This window comes from Heteronotia binoei, chromosome 15 (genome assembly GCF_032191835.1).
Source record: "Heteronotia binoei isolate CCM8104 ecotype False Entrance Well chromosome 15, APGP_CSIRO_Hbin_v1, whole genome shotgun sequence".
Classification (NCBI taxonomy): Eukaryota; Metazoa; Chordata; class Lepidosauria; order Squamata; family Gekkonidae; genus Heteronotia; species Heteronotia binoei.
The window spans coordinates 58,173,637-58,187,994 of NC_083237.1; the positions used below are offsets into that span (position 1 = coordinate 58,173,637).

General features: G+C 50.9%; 2 protein-coding genes across 2 annotated transcripts in view; one reads left to right on the top strand and one right to left on the bottom strand.

The window, feature by feature from the left end:
- The window catches only part of NR1D1 (nuclear receptor subfamily 1 group D member 1), a 375,483-nt gene that overhangs the window by 122,559 nt on the left and 238,566 nt on the right, over positions 1–14,358 (top strand). The gene's annotated exons all lie outside the window — the stretch shown is intronic.
- Positions 1–14,358, bottom strand: part of THRA (thyroid hormone receptor alpha) — a 231,283-nt gene that overhangs the window by 83,764 nt on the left and 133,161 nt on the right.

A 14,358-nucleotide genomic window follows, 5' to 3' on the forward strand; every position in this document is an offset into this window, starting at 1 on the left:
GGAGAACTGGGTTTAATTCCCCACTCCTCCACATGAAGCCAGCTGGGTGACCTTGGGTCAATCACAGCTCACATAGAGCTCTCGCAGCCCCACCCAGGGCTTTTTTTGTAGCTCCTTTGCATACTAGGCTACACACACACCCCTCCCATGATGTAGCCAATCCTCCTGGAGCTTACAGTAAGCCCTGTACTAAGAACCCTGTAAGCTCCTGGAGGATTGGCTATATCAGGGGGGGTGTAGCCTAATATGCAAAGGAGTTCCTGCTACAAAAAAACCCCTGGCCCCACCTATTTCACGGAGTGTCTGCTGTGCGGGGAGGAGGGGAAGGAGATCGTAAGCCGCTCTGAGACTCCTCCAGGTACTGAAGGATAGGGTATAAAACCAACTCCTCTTTTTCTTCTTCCTTTCAACCTCACAACTGCTCTATGAGATAGATGAGGCGGGCACTCACCCAAAACCACGGAGAGAACTTTACACGGACCCAGCAAGGTCCTCCATTTTCCCAACTGAACACGATGCTGAGCCCTATTGACATTCTTAGGAGGACTCTCCTCTCTGTTTGTGCTCACAACAACCCTGAGGGGCGGCTCAGCCTGAGAGGGAGTGGACTGAGATGGCCAAGTGAAGCTGGATTTATACCCTGCCCTTCACCCCGGAGTTTCAGAGTGGCTTCCCGTCTTCTTTCCCTTCCCCTCCTCACAACAGACACCCTGTGAGATAGGTGGGGCTGAGAGAGCTCTGAGAGAGGAGCTCTGAGTTATGACTGACCCAAGGTCGCCCAGCGGGTGCAAGTGGAGGAGCGGGGAACCAAACCCACTTCTCTCAGATTAGAGTCTGCACTCCAAACCACCACACTACAGTGACTCTACGGTTTTGTACCTTTCTTTTCTTCGTAAGGGCTCAAAGGTGGTGCTCGAAAGAATTCCAATGGTATCTGCAATGCCGTCGAAAATGCACAGACCGAGAAATCCTGACAACGGTAATATACTGCTGAATCTAGCCACCAAACCCCGCAGGTCTCACCCGACAAAACTCACTCCATCTCTCCAGTCCCTGGCCCAAAATTAACGGACAGGCTCGCAGGTGAGAGGATCGGGGGTTGTTTTGTAGAAAAATAGGTGGTGGGACTCATTAGCATAACCCATTAGCATATGTCACCTCCCCCAGCCAAAAGCAACCTGATGCAAGAAAGGAGAGGCACGGGTGAATGAGGCCTACTTGGGCTGGTTAGACATTCAGCCAGCCCAAGCAGGCCTCCCTCAACTGGGGCTCTCCTTGACCGCCCCCCCCCCTTCCCAGTCAAAAGGCCAGCAAGCTATCCGCCACTCAAAATCACATAAGAAGTGGAGAAAGGGTGGCATGGGCTTCTCCAGGGGTTAACGAGGGCTGCTGGGGGCACGGCTAAACCCCTGGTGGCTGGCTACCCGCTCTCCTAATCCAGGGATTATTATGCAGCTGCACCTCCTATTCAATGGACCAGATAGGTGGGGAGGAAGAGGGGGAACCATCAGAAAGGTTCAGGAGCTGCACTCCTGTGAGCTCTTGCTGAATCTGAGGCCTGGAAAGGATCGTGTCTGAGGCCAAACTTGGATCCTGTTGCCAGGATGTAGGGTTACCAGCCACCCCTCCCTCCCTCCCTCCCAGCTTCTTGCAGGGGGTGGAGGGTTGCCAGTTCTAAATTAGGGAATTCCTGGAAATTTCGGGATGGAGCCTGGCGAGAAACGGGGACTTCAGTGGGGTGCAAGGCCATAGAGCCCACCCTCCAAAGCAGGAAGGGTCAAACGTGGCCCGAGGGCCGAATCAGGCCCCCGAGCAACTGGCTGTCATCCGCTTCCTTCTCCATCTCTCTTGCTTCCTTCTGCAACACAGCTTGCTTTGCCAGGCTTGCTCAATCACACAAGTTTTGCTACAGAGCAAAACCTCCATTTTCTCCATCGGCTGAGGCTCCTCCCTTGGGGAGAAAGGGGGGAGGAATAGCTTGCTTTGCCAGGGTCTCTCAATTGCACAGCGGAGCTACAAAGCCAAGCCTCTCTTCCTTCTATTGAGTGAGGCTTCCCCCACCCCTCCTGGTCCGCTGGGGAAGGAAGGAAAACTTTGCCCAGTTCTCTGGGTCACACGGGAAAAGCACACAAAGAAAGCACCTTTAAGACCAATGAGTGCTAATGTTTTAAGCATGCTTAAAAAAAAAAAATCTTTGTGTCTGACTGTGTCATTTATAAAGTTTATATCTCTGCTATCTGGCATTACATTGTATGACACACACAGCCCGGCCCGACCGGACAAGGTCACATTTATGTTGGATCTGGCCCTCATAACAAAAGAGTTAGACGCCCCTGCTCCAAAGCATCCATTTTCTCCAGGGGAGCTGATCTCTGTTGTCTGGAGATGAGCTGTCATCCCGGGGCATCCCCAGGCTCACCTGGAGGCTGGCATCCCCATGCCAAGAGCAGAGTGGAGTGTTTAAAGAGCTCTGCAGCAAGCTGAACAAAAGCCGCCCCCACCCCCAATAGTTGCAGGGACTTCTCCGTTTGGAGGTGACCACTGGGGAGGGATGGTGGCTCAGCGGTAGAGCAGCTGCTTGGTAAGCAGAAGGTTCCAGGTTCAATCCCTGGCATCTCCAACTAAAAAGGATCCAGGCAAATAGGCATGAAAAACCTCAGCTGGAGACCCTGGAGAGCCACTGCCAGTCTGTGTAGACAAGACTGACTTAAGGGGAGAGATGGTGGCTCAGCGGTAGAGCAGCTGCTTGGTAAGCAGAAGGTCCCAGGTTCAATCCCCGGCATCTCCAACTAAAAAGGATCCAGGCAAATAGTCAAGAAAAACCTCAGCTTGAGACCCTGGAGAGCCGCTGCCAGTCTGAGAAGACAAGACTGACTTTGATGGACCAAGGGTCTGATTCAGTATAAGGCAGCTTCATATGTTCATATATGTCTAAGGGAGGGACGGTGGCTCAGTGGTAGAGCATCTCTCTCAGCCCCACATACCTCAAAGGGTGTCTGTTGTGGGGTGAGGAAGGCTCCTCTTCCTCCACCTCCTTCTCCAGATCAGACTAAGGTTCACCTAGTCTTGGTAAGCAGAAGGTCCCAGGTTCAATCCCCGGCATCTCCAACTAAAAAGGGTCCAGGCAAACAGGCTTGAAAAACCTCCGCTTGAGACCCCGGAGAGCCGCTGCCAGTCTGAGTAGACAATACTGACTTTGATGGACCGAGGGTCTGATTCAGTAAAAGGCAGCTTCATATATGACCACCAGCGAACCCTCCAGGGCTGCAGACCACCAGCAACTATCCTGGGTCAGTTAAAGAACAAATTCTCTAGGGTTTGTAGAATCTTTTGGGATCAAGTGCCGTGTTCTACTGGAGAAAGTTTTCCTTTCTAGGCTGGAGGGGGTGTGGTGAAAGGGCAATTGGTTTGTGGATGTGCCCATTGTTTGATGGGGCTTCCTGGAAGGGTAGTGATAAGGAAACTGGCTGCTGAATGTGACCATTGTTCTGTGTTAATTTCTGGGAGGGTTGGAAATAGCAGCTCTCCAGCAGCTCTGGCCCCACTCAATGCACAGCAGCCAAGAAGGTCAGAGCGCCTGCTCCGGCTGCAACGCCACTGAGGATGTTCTCCGCAGCTGAGAACGAAACGTCTGGAAGGAAAACTTTCTCCAGTAGAACACGGCACTTGAGCCCAAAAGATTCTACAAACCCTAATGATGTTACCAGCCGTGAAAACCTGAAATCTTTGATAACAAATTCTCTCCTCCATGGAGGCTCTGCTGAGACTCAGCTGGTACAGGAGGGGGCAAGGAGGACAATTGTTCCTAATCTTTTCCTTTGGAGAGCGAGAAAGAGAACAGCGAGCAAAAAGCCAGCCCAATGTCAGACTCTGTTCATCGATACCGTTGCTGAATGCTGATTACTAACCAAATTGATTAATGCACATATATGCTCACTAACATATGACAGTAGGATAGTTGAAGGGGGGGCCAAGTAGGGAATAGCCGAAGAGTAGCTTCCCAGGAATATCAAAGGTTGTTAGGCAGTCTTTGAAGTGGAGAACGCCTGGCAGATTCTCACCTCCCTCCCTAGAGGCAGCAAGGACATTGCCCCCCGGGAAATGTAACCACCAACTGAAAAAGATAAGGGGGAGCCGTGCGAGAAGTCTCACATGCAAAAGCAGCCTTTGTTTTGGGAATTTGGGGGGGGGGGGGGTTTAGATGCAATTGCTTTGATGTAGAATGTTAAATACCAATGATTCGCACTGCTTTCCATCAGTTCCAATGCCTATCATGCTGGAGTAACTTTGGAGTATACAATAAATGCAACTTTGTTTCAAATAACAAGTCTGCTTATTTGGAAACTTCAACGAACCTTCACTGACACCCAAGGGACGTCACTGGAGGACAGGATGGCATCCCCCATTTCTTGGCCTGCATCCCGCCCGCCTGCCATTTTATGATCTGTGCTAAGAGGGCTTTCGTGGCTCTTTTGATGGGGGGTTTTATTGCAGAGGGGGGTTGTGAGTTTCGCATTGTTTTAATTATTGGCTTTCGGGCTCTTTTCATGATGGTTTTATTGCTGAAGGGGTCTGCGCGTTTTTCATGGTTTTAATTATTTGCTTTGAGGTTTAACATTTTATTTTCCCAGTTAGCTGCGTCGAGGAGGTCTCTGGCAACCAGGTGTGCAATTTTTAAAAAACATACTAATTGAACCTCCATCTGTAGTGGCAGTCTACCTCCAACTACAAACCAGAGGGGGAAAAGCAACAGGTGACGGCATGACTGGAGCAGCTGCAGCAATGGGGAAACAAATTAATCATGCCAGTTTGGTGTAGTGGTTAAGTGCGTGAACTCTTATCTGGGAGAACCAGGTTTGATTCCCCACTCCTCCACTTGCAGCTGCTGGAATGGCCTTGGAGCTCTTGTAGGAGTTGTCCTTGAAAGGGCAGTGGAGGAGTGGGGAATCAAATCTGGTTCTCCCAGATAAGAGTCCGCACGCTTAACCACTACACCAAACTGGAGCGCAGTGCCTTTAAATGTGATGGACAGAACACCCTTTGGAGTCCAAGCGTGTTTGTCACAGCCTTGCTCCTGGCTCCACCCCCAAAGTCTCCTGGCTCCACCTCCCAATTTCCCAGGTGTTTCCTGAGTGGGGCCTGATAACCCTACCCGGCAGGCTTCATGTGGAATCAAACCCGGGAATCAAACCCAGTTCTCCCAGATAAGAGTTTGCACACTTAACCACCACACCAAACTAAAAAAAAAATAAAGTGCACAATTGTATCATCCTGAAACCATTGTGCGCCCCCTGCCCCTGGCCCATGGAAAAATTGTCTTCTACAAAACTGGTCCCTGGTGCCAAAAAAGTTGGGGACCGCTGATCTAGAGGCACACATTTTTCCAGATTAAAATGAGTAGCGCACTCCGCTCTTATGCCTTGCATCAAACGTACACCCCCGTCACTGCTGAGACGTTGTCACAGCAGCTGTACAAACACGGCACTGAATCAACAAGCTTAAGAGATGTGAAAATGTAAAAAAAAAAGTTTAATATGGGAGAAAAATGGGTGGGCGGGGAGAAGCAAAACCAGAAAACGAAATATGTTGCTGTTCACCACACAGCTTACGCATCCTTAAAGAAGCTCTGCTCCACCCAGTGAACCTGCTGGTCCCCTCACGGAAGGACACTCAACCACCTGCTCAGCCTCCCCTGTCGATCAACCAGAAATGTAGACTACGGCAGAGGCTGCCCCAGATGGCTGAAAGCCAACGTGCGAAGCTGCACACTCCAGCAGAAGGCTGTACTCACACACACACTCCTCTCCCCTTTCCTCCCAGGGTCACTTGCGAACCTGACCCAGGGAGATGGGAACCCAGATCGCGGCTAGGTGACTGGGACAGCCAGCGAGGCAGAGCAACTTAATACCCACCACCTGACCGCCGCCGGGACACCCCTGCCAAGCCCCTTCTCGAGTTTCGGAGCCTTTGAGAGACACCAGGAACAAGTTTCCAGCTCTGCCACTCTCTCTCTCTCGGAGCTGGGGACCTTCTGGGATTTGCAAAGGACGGCGACCGCCCCAGGGAAGCGGCATCTCACTGGATGCCTAAATTGGAAGCCGGGCAACCAGATTCCACTGTGGCACAGCCCGCTGGCACAGAACAGGGGTGGAAGCCAAAGGGGCGCAAGCGAACGGGAACTGGGAACACTGAGGGTCTTGCAGGGCCGGTCTTTGCCAGAGGAGCTGCGGTTTCGTCACCTCGCAAGTTCTGCCAAGAGCTCCATTGGCTTGTGGCATCGTCACAGGTTCTGTGTGTACCCATGGACGGCCCTCACCCAGATGCATTAATTCAGGAGTGTCAAACATGCAGCCAGGGGCCAAATCAGGCCCCCGGAGGGCTCCTATCAGACCCCCGAGCAACTGCCTGTCATCTGCTTCCTTCTCCCTCTCTCGTTTCCTTCTGCATCACCGCTTGCTTTGCAAGGCTTGCTCAATCGCACAGGAGACTCCCCCTGAGCAACTGGCTCTTGTCTTCCTTCTCCCTCTCTCTTGCTTCCTTCTGCATCACAGCTTGCTTTGCAAGGCTTGCTCAATAGCACGGAAGCTACAGAACAAAGTCTCTATTTTCTCCATTGGCTGAGGCTCCTCCCTAGGGGAGGAAGGGGGCAGGGAGAGATAGTTTGCTTTGCCAAGCTGTCTCAATCACACAGCAGAGCTACTGAGCCAAGCCTCTCTTCCTTCCTTTGGCTGAGGCTTCTCTCCATTCTGGTCCCCTGGGGAAGGAAGGAAAGAGCCAGAGCTTCCTTTGCCCCGTTCCCTGGATCCCATGGGAGAAATGCAAAGAAAGCACCTTTAAGACCAAAGAGTGCTAATGTTTTAAGCACGTTTTATTCTTGAATTGTGTTTGTCTATGTCCTTATAGCTCTGCTACCTAATCTTAAATAGATACACATGTGGCCCGCCCCGACATGGTCTGGCCCGACAAGGTCTCATTTATGTCAGATCCAGCCCTCATAATACATGAGTTTGACACCCCTGCTTGCTCCCTTGACATTGGAGACACCCCGTTCTGAATGCGTCTTCTGTGGGTATTTCCACACTGACACTCAGGGAAGGGGTTTTCCCCCTTGCTGTCGTCCCCAAAACGGTCGCTGTGCAGGTTGAACACAGGAATGCATGAGGCTGCCTCATACTGAATCAGGTCTTTGGGTCCACCAAAATCAGTATTGTCCGCTAGGACCGGCAGCAGCTCTCCAGGGTCCCAGGCAGAGGTCTTTCGCATCACCAGCTGCCAGATCTTTCAACTGGAGATGCTGGGGATTGAACCTGGGGCCTTCTAAATGCCCAGCAGAGGCTTTTCCACCGAGCCACAGCCCCTCCAACCTCGACAGTATCAGAACCACCCCTCAAGTCAAATACACAACCAAGCCGGGCAAAGGCAGTCTCAAAAGTTACCAGCCCACAACGTTTTAAACCAGGGGTGTCGAACTCATTTATCATGAGGGTCAGACCTGACTTATGAACATATGAAGATGCCTTATACTGAATCAGACCCTTGGTCCATCAAAGTCAGTATTGTCTACTCAGACTGGCAACGGCTCTCCAGGGTCTCAAGCTGAGGTTTTTCTCACCTTTTTACCTGGACCCTTTTTTGGAGATGCCGGGGATTGAACCTGGGAGCTTCTGCTTACCAAGCAGATGCTCTACCACTGAGCCACTGTCCCTCCCCAAAATGTGGACATAAATGTGGCCTTGTCGGGCCGGGCCATGCGTGTCATAAAATATAACGCTAGGGGAGATATAAACTTTATAAAGGACACAGACAAACGCACACTCAGCCTAATCCAGCTCACAGGCTTGAGCCTCAGCCAACAGAAGGAAGAGAGGCTTGGCTCAGTAGCTCTGCTGTGCAACTGAGAGAGCCTGGCAAAGCTAGCTCTCCTTCCCCCACTTCCTCCCCAAGGGAGGAGTTTTGCTCTGTAGCTCCTGTGCGATTGAGCAAGCCTGGCAAAGAAAGCTGTGATGCAGAAGGAAGCGAGAGAGAGGGAGAAGGAAGCAGACGAGAGCCAGTTGCTCGCGGGCCTGATAGGAGCCTTTCAGGGGCCTCATTCGGCCCCTGGGCTACAGGTTTGACACCCCTGTCTTAAACAGTTTTCCTTCCCCATTCATGTTGTCTAAAAGGCTGCGGTAGGGGGGTGGGATGTAGAACCCCACCTTGCTCTATATCAAGGTCAGTCTTGTCTACTCAGACTGGCAGCTGCTCTCCAGGGTCTCAGACGGAAGTCTTTCACCTCATCTACAACAAGGGTCCCTTTTTGAGCGTGTGGGTACATTTGGAATTCTCGGCACAGCAACAAAATGGCTGCCACAGGAGGCAGAGGCAGTGACAAAATGATTGCCACAGTAACATTTAAAAAAAAAATCTGCAGAGCCAATCAGATCTTTAGTAGCCAATCAGAAGCCCTGCTGGGCAAAAAATGCTGGGCACAACTTCTAAAAACAGTAGCTGGGCTCCAGAAAAGGTGTCAGGGGGCGACACGACTCCCATAAGCACCATGTTGGAGACTCCCTCTAAGCTGAGTTAGTGTGAGCTAGCTCACAGGTTTTTAGCTTCCAGCTCACACCTTTTTGCCTTAGCTCAGGAAGGATGGCCCCAGAGAAGACTAATTTATCCAGTAGCCAAATTGCTCATTCACAACTTTAATGCCAGTAGCTCACAAAGTAGAATTTTTGCAAGTTCTCAGAAGGGAACATTGCTCCTGACCTACAATCTCAATCCTTTAAGCTAAAATGGAGGGATCTGAACCTGGGACCTTCTGCATGCTAAGGAGACCCTCCAGTATTGAGCCATGGCCCCTCCCCCAAGGACAGCACACTAGTTTCAGTTTGTCATGAGGGCGAAAGGGCAATCTCGACCCAGTATCCACCAAGAGATGTCGGCACTTTCCACGGCAAAAAGATTCTCTGACTGATTTTCCACTAGCTTTATGCCACTCTCAGGCTCCTCTTCTCCGTGGGACTTCCATCGGATTTCACACTATCTGCCCTGGGGCTGCAACTAGCTTCACCTTTTTTGCATGGCAAACAGAAACTGGTTTTTAGAGGATCTTGTTTGCTGCGCAAAAGAGGCGGAGTGAGTTGCAGCCCAAGGGCAGATAGTGTGAAATCCGACAGAAGCATTCAGCAAACGGAACCCCCAGAACTTAACAGAGATACTGGTTTTTTATCTCACTACACATGTTCAGGCCTCAAATTCAGCAGGAGCTCACAGGAGCACAGCTCCTGAACCTTTCTGAGGGTTCCCCCTCCTCCTCCCCACCTACCTTGTCCATTGAGTAGTAGCTGCAGCTGCATAACAATCCCTGGATTAGGAGAGCAGGCAGCCAGCCAGCCACCAGAGGCTTTGCCACACCCCCAGCACCCCCTGGAGAAGCCTGTGCCACCCTTTCTTCACTTCTTATGTAATTTTAGGTGGCAGGCAGCTCACTGGCCTTTTGACTGTGGAGGAGGGTGGCCAAGGAGAGTCCCAGGAGAGCAAAGCAGTAGATGTCTAGCCAGCCCAAGCAGGCCTCACTCGCCTGGGGCTCACGTTTCTTGCATCAGGTTGCTTTTGGCTGGTGGGGAAAAATATGCTAATGAATTATTATAATGAGCTCCACCACTTATTTTTCTACAAAACGACCCCTGCGCATGCTAACGTCATTCAGTTCTTGCATTGGTTTGTAAACTCTTACAAGATTTTACGGTGTGCTTATTTGCTATCTCCTAGATTGCAGTAGCAAACAACCCTGTAACGAGAAGAAAACATGATGTGATGTCACCCATGGTCAGTAATGACTCGGTGCTTGTACCTTTACCGTTAATTTGCGGCGATTCACAGATCTTACCAATCACCTTCAATCAGGCTTAGCTATCTTTATTGCTCACTTACTTACGCAACTTGGTTATAATTAGCCCTTCCTGGCAACACCTTCCCCACCTATCTGTATGTAACGGTTGACAACTTCTGTTTCAGAGTATCTGGAGAAGTGTGCATGCACAGGAAAGCTTATACCCAGAATAAAACTTGGTTGGTCTTCAAAAGGCGCCACTGGATTCAAACTTTGCTCAGAAGGTTAGCGATCAGTGCTGTCTTCTTCTGCAACTCTGCCCCACTGGAAACTGCCACACCCCCCCCCCCCCGCTGTTCTGAAAAGGAGGGAGGACATCCCCTTTCTATTAGCACCAAGGCCCAAAACTAAGTTGGGCTCCCCCAGTTTGGTGTAGTGGTTAAGTGTGCAGACTCTTATCTGGGAGAATCAGGTTTGATTCCCCGCTCCTCCACTTGCACCTGCGGGAACGGCCTTGGGTCAGCCATAGCTCTTGCAGAGTTGTCCTTGAAAGGGCAGCTGCTGTGAGAGTCTCTCCAGCCCCACCCACCTCACAGGGTGTATGTTGTGGGGGAGGAAGGGAAAGGAGATTGTAGGCCGCTCTGAGACTCTTCGGAGTGGAGGGCGGGATATAAATCCAATATCTTCATCTACCTCACAGGGTGTCTGTTGTGGGGGAGGAAGGGAAAGGAGATTGTGAGCCGCTCTGAGACTCTTCGGAGTGGAGGGCGGGATATAAATCCAATATCTTCATCTACCTCACAGGGTGCCTGTTGTGGGGGAGGAAGGTAAAGGAGATTGTGAGCCGCTCTGAGACTCTTCGGAGTGGAGGGCAGGATATAAATCCAATACCTTCATCTACCTCACAGGGTGTCTGTTGTGGGGGAGGAAGGGAAAGGAGATTGTGAGCCGCTCTGAGACTCTTCGGAGTGGAGGGCAGGATATAAATCCAATATCTTCATCTACCTCACAGGGTGTCTGTTGTGGGGGGGGAGATAAAGGAGATTGTGAGCCACTCTGAGACTCTGAGTGGAGGGCAGACTATAAATCCAATGTCTTCTTTTGCTCTATTTCATTTCTACCTCACCTTTCTCCCCAATGAAGATGCAAAGCAGTTTAAGCCATACGCTCCTCTGTTTTATCCTCACAACAACCCCATGAGGGGTTGTGTGTGTGTGATGTGCGTGTGTGTGATGGACTCAAGGCCACCCAGCGAGCTCACGTGGCAGAAGCGGCAATTTGAACCTGGGTCCGGCACTCTAACCACTACAACGCACTGGCTTGCTCATGACTGTTTTTCAGCCTCCAAAAAAAATTGGGAAATCCTGCTGTGACATCACAGCGGGTCAGCCAATGGGGTCAAGGACAGAGAGAGAGCACAGATCTATTGACATTTGGCTGTAAGAAAGCGGGAGGGACGGGACCTTGCCTAAGAAAGTTGTCTAACCAAGGTCCTGTGCTTTGATTGTAATTAGCCCTTCCCCGCAACACCTTCTCCACCTATCTATACGTAACGGTTGACAACGGAACGTGCAAAAATCACAGCAACGACCGTGGACGAGAGCGGAACAGAAGTCGAACGAGTAAATAAACCAATAGTGGCCAGAGTGGTCACAACGCTCCCGTCACCAGGCACTGTGACGTCAGAGCTGTTCAGCCAGGGGCATCAAGGACAGAACAAGATGCCGGACGACAGGGGTGTTCCACGGGAGAATGAAAATACGGCTTTATCAGCAAAGAACAACAGTGATAATGATTTATTACACCCGTCGCAAATGTGGGGAAAGGCGGCTTTGCCCAAACAGAGCCACAGAAGCCAGCTTCCTAGCCGATGAATAAAAATGTAATGAAACAATTACTTTCGTTCCGTAATTGTCACCCTCTAGCATAGGTTTCTGGCCCGAGCCGTGGCCTTCTAAATGTGGCCGCTTGGCAGCTTCAAAACACCACACGCCCAAGTTACGTGGAGGTGCTTGTCCTCTGAAAAGCAGGTGGCAGGGTTTTGGAGAGCATTCCCAAGTGGGCAGTGCAATCAGGGCCGGATCTAGGGGGGGCAATGGGGGGTGTTTCCCCTGGGTGCCAACAGGGGGGCGGGATCGAATTGGGTATGGAGTCCATTGTGTTCTATGGGACCATAAGACAGAATTGCCCATAAGGGGGTGTCATTTTTTTAATTTTGCCCCCCCCTCCCTCAAAAAACATGTAGATCCAGTCCTGGGTGCAATAAACTGGGCCCTCGGAGAAAGCATCGCCTGCTTTTAGCAATGAGGGAACGCTGGGCTGTTATCTGCCATGCCTAACTCAACAAGTTGCCTCTACCTCAAAACAGATTTTGCAGACCGCTGAGGACAGATAGAAGTAAAGAGCTGAGACGGGAAGCCTGCTTCGGGTTGTTTTCCAAGCCTCTGCCCCCTCTGTTTCAAGCCAAGTCTTTATTTGCTATCAGAAGGGATAGAAATGTCTTTTTAAATTGCTGAATTCTGTTCCCAGTATCAAGTTCTGTGCCTTCAAATGCCAGAACGAGGAACAGACATAACAAAGCCTTGGAAAGCAACCTTGAACGCGATTAGCTCTTTGACCCACGTAGTGTCCTTTGTCACCAGGGTGGAATGAGCCCAGAAGAAAGCAGGAGCGAGTGCCCCCTCGCAGGGCTCTTTTTGTAGCAGGAACTCCTTTGCATATTAGGCCATACCCCCATGATGTTGCCAATCCTCCAAGAGCTTACAGGGCTCTTCGTACAGGGCCTATTGTAAGCTCCAGGAGGATTGGCTACATCAGGGGTGGAATTCTAGCAGCAGCTCCTTTGCATATTAGGCCACACCCCTCTTATGTAGCCAATCCTCCAAGAGCTTACAGGGCTCTTCGTACAGGGCCTATTGTAAGCTCCAGGAGGATTGGCTACATCAGGGGTGGAATTCTAGCAGCAGCTCCTTTGCATATTAGGCCACACCCCTCTTATGTAGCCAATCCTCCAAGAGCTTACAGGGCTCTTCGTACAGGGCCTATTGTAAGCTCCAGGAGGATTGGCTACATCAGGGGTGGAATTCTAGCAGCAGCTCCTTTGCATATTAGGCCACACCCCTCTTATGTAGCCAATCCTTCAAGAGCTTACAGGGCTCTTTGTACAGGGCCTATTGTAAGCTCCAGGAGGATTGGCTACATCAGGGGTGGAATTCTAGCAGCAGCTCCTTTGCATATTAGGCCACACCCCTCTTATGTAGCCAATCCTCCAAGAGCTTACAGGGCTCTTCGTACAGGGCCTATTGTAAGCTCCAAGAGGATTGGCTACATCAGGGGTGTGTGGCTTAATGTGGAAAGGAGCTCCTGCTACAAAAAAAGTCCTGGCCCCATGTATGGGGTTGCCAGCTCTGGAGCGGGAAATACCTGGAGATTTGGGGGGTGGAGCCTGGAGAGGGGTGGATTTGGGGAGGTGAATGACTTCAGCACGTTTCTATGCCATAGAGCCCGCCTTCCAGGGGAACGGATCCGTTGTCTGGAGATCAGCTGTATATGCAGCAGGCCTTCAGGTACTACCTGGAGGTGGGCAACCCCATCCCTGTGGGTGTTCCTATTAGACAAAACTACCCATGCTGCCATCATGCCCTGTCGTGGTCAGCCCCAAGGAGTCCCTCACTGAACTCAATTTCTTTCAGGTTGCCAGTGGCCCTCCTGGTAATTTCCTGATATGTGAAAGGGCTTATTCAGCTTCACCTAGAATAGAACCATAGAATCATAGAGTTGGAAGGGACCTCCGGGTCATCTAGTCCAACCCCCTGCACAATGCAGGAAACTCACAAATACCTCCCCCTAAACTCACAGGGTCTTCCTTGCTGTCAGATCGCTATCTAGCCTCCGTTTAAAAACCCCCAAAGAAGGTTTTTTAAATAGGCCCACCACCTCCTGAGGAAGCCTGTTCCACTGAGGAATCGCTCTAACAGTCAGGAAAGTTCTTCGTAGTGTTGAGCCAGAAACTTTTTTGATTTAATTTCAACCCATTGGTTCTGGTCCTACCTTCCGGGGCCACAGAAAACAATTCTGCACCATCCTCTAGATGACAGCCCTTCAAGTACTTGAAGATGGTGATCCTATCACCTCTCGGCCGCCTCCTCTCCAGGCTAAACATGCCCAGCTCCTTCAACCTTTCCTTACAGAACTTGGTCTCCAGACCCCCTCACCATCTTCATCACCCTCCTCTGGACCTGTTCCAGCTTGTCTATATCCTTTTTAAAATGTGGTGCCCAAAACTGAGCACAAGACTCCTGCGACACTGCTGTTGAATGCAATATTACCACGTAGGGTTGCCAAGCTCCTGGGTCATGCAGGGGTTCTCTCGCTCAGGAAGTCTCCAACCCCCTGGCCCACATTGGGCCGGTGGGGGGATCCCCTCCTGACATCGCCATGCAATGACATCATTTGCATGTGACATCTTCGCGCCAGTGATGTCGCTCACTGGCCGCTCTAGGAGCTTCTGGGAAAACTCTATGGTTTTCCAAGATGCTCTAGCAATT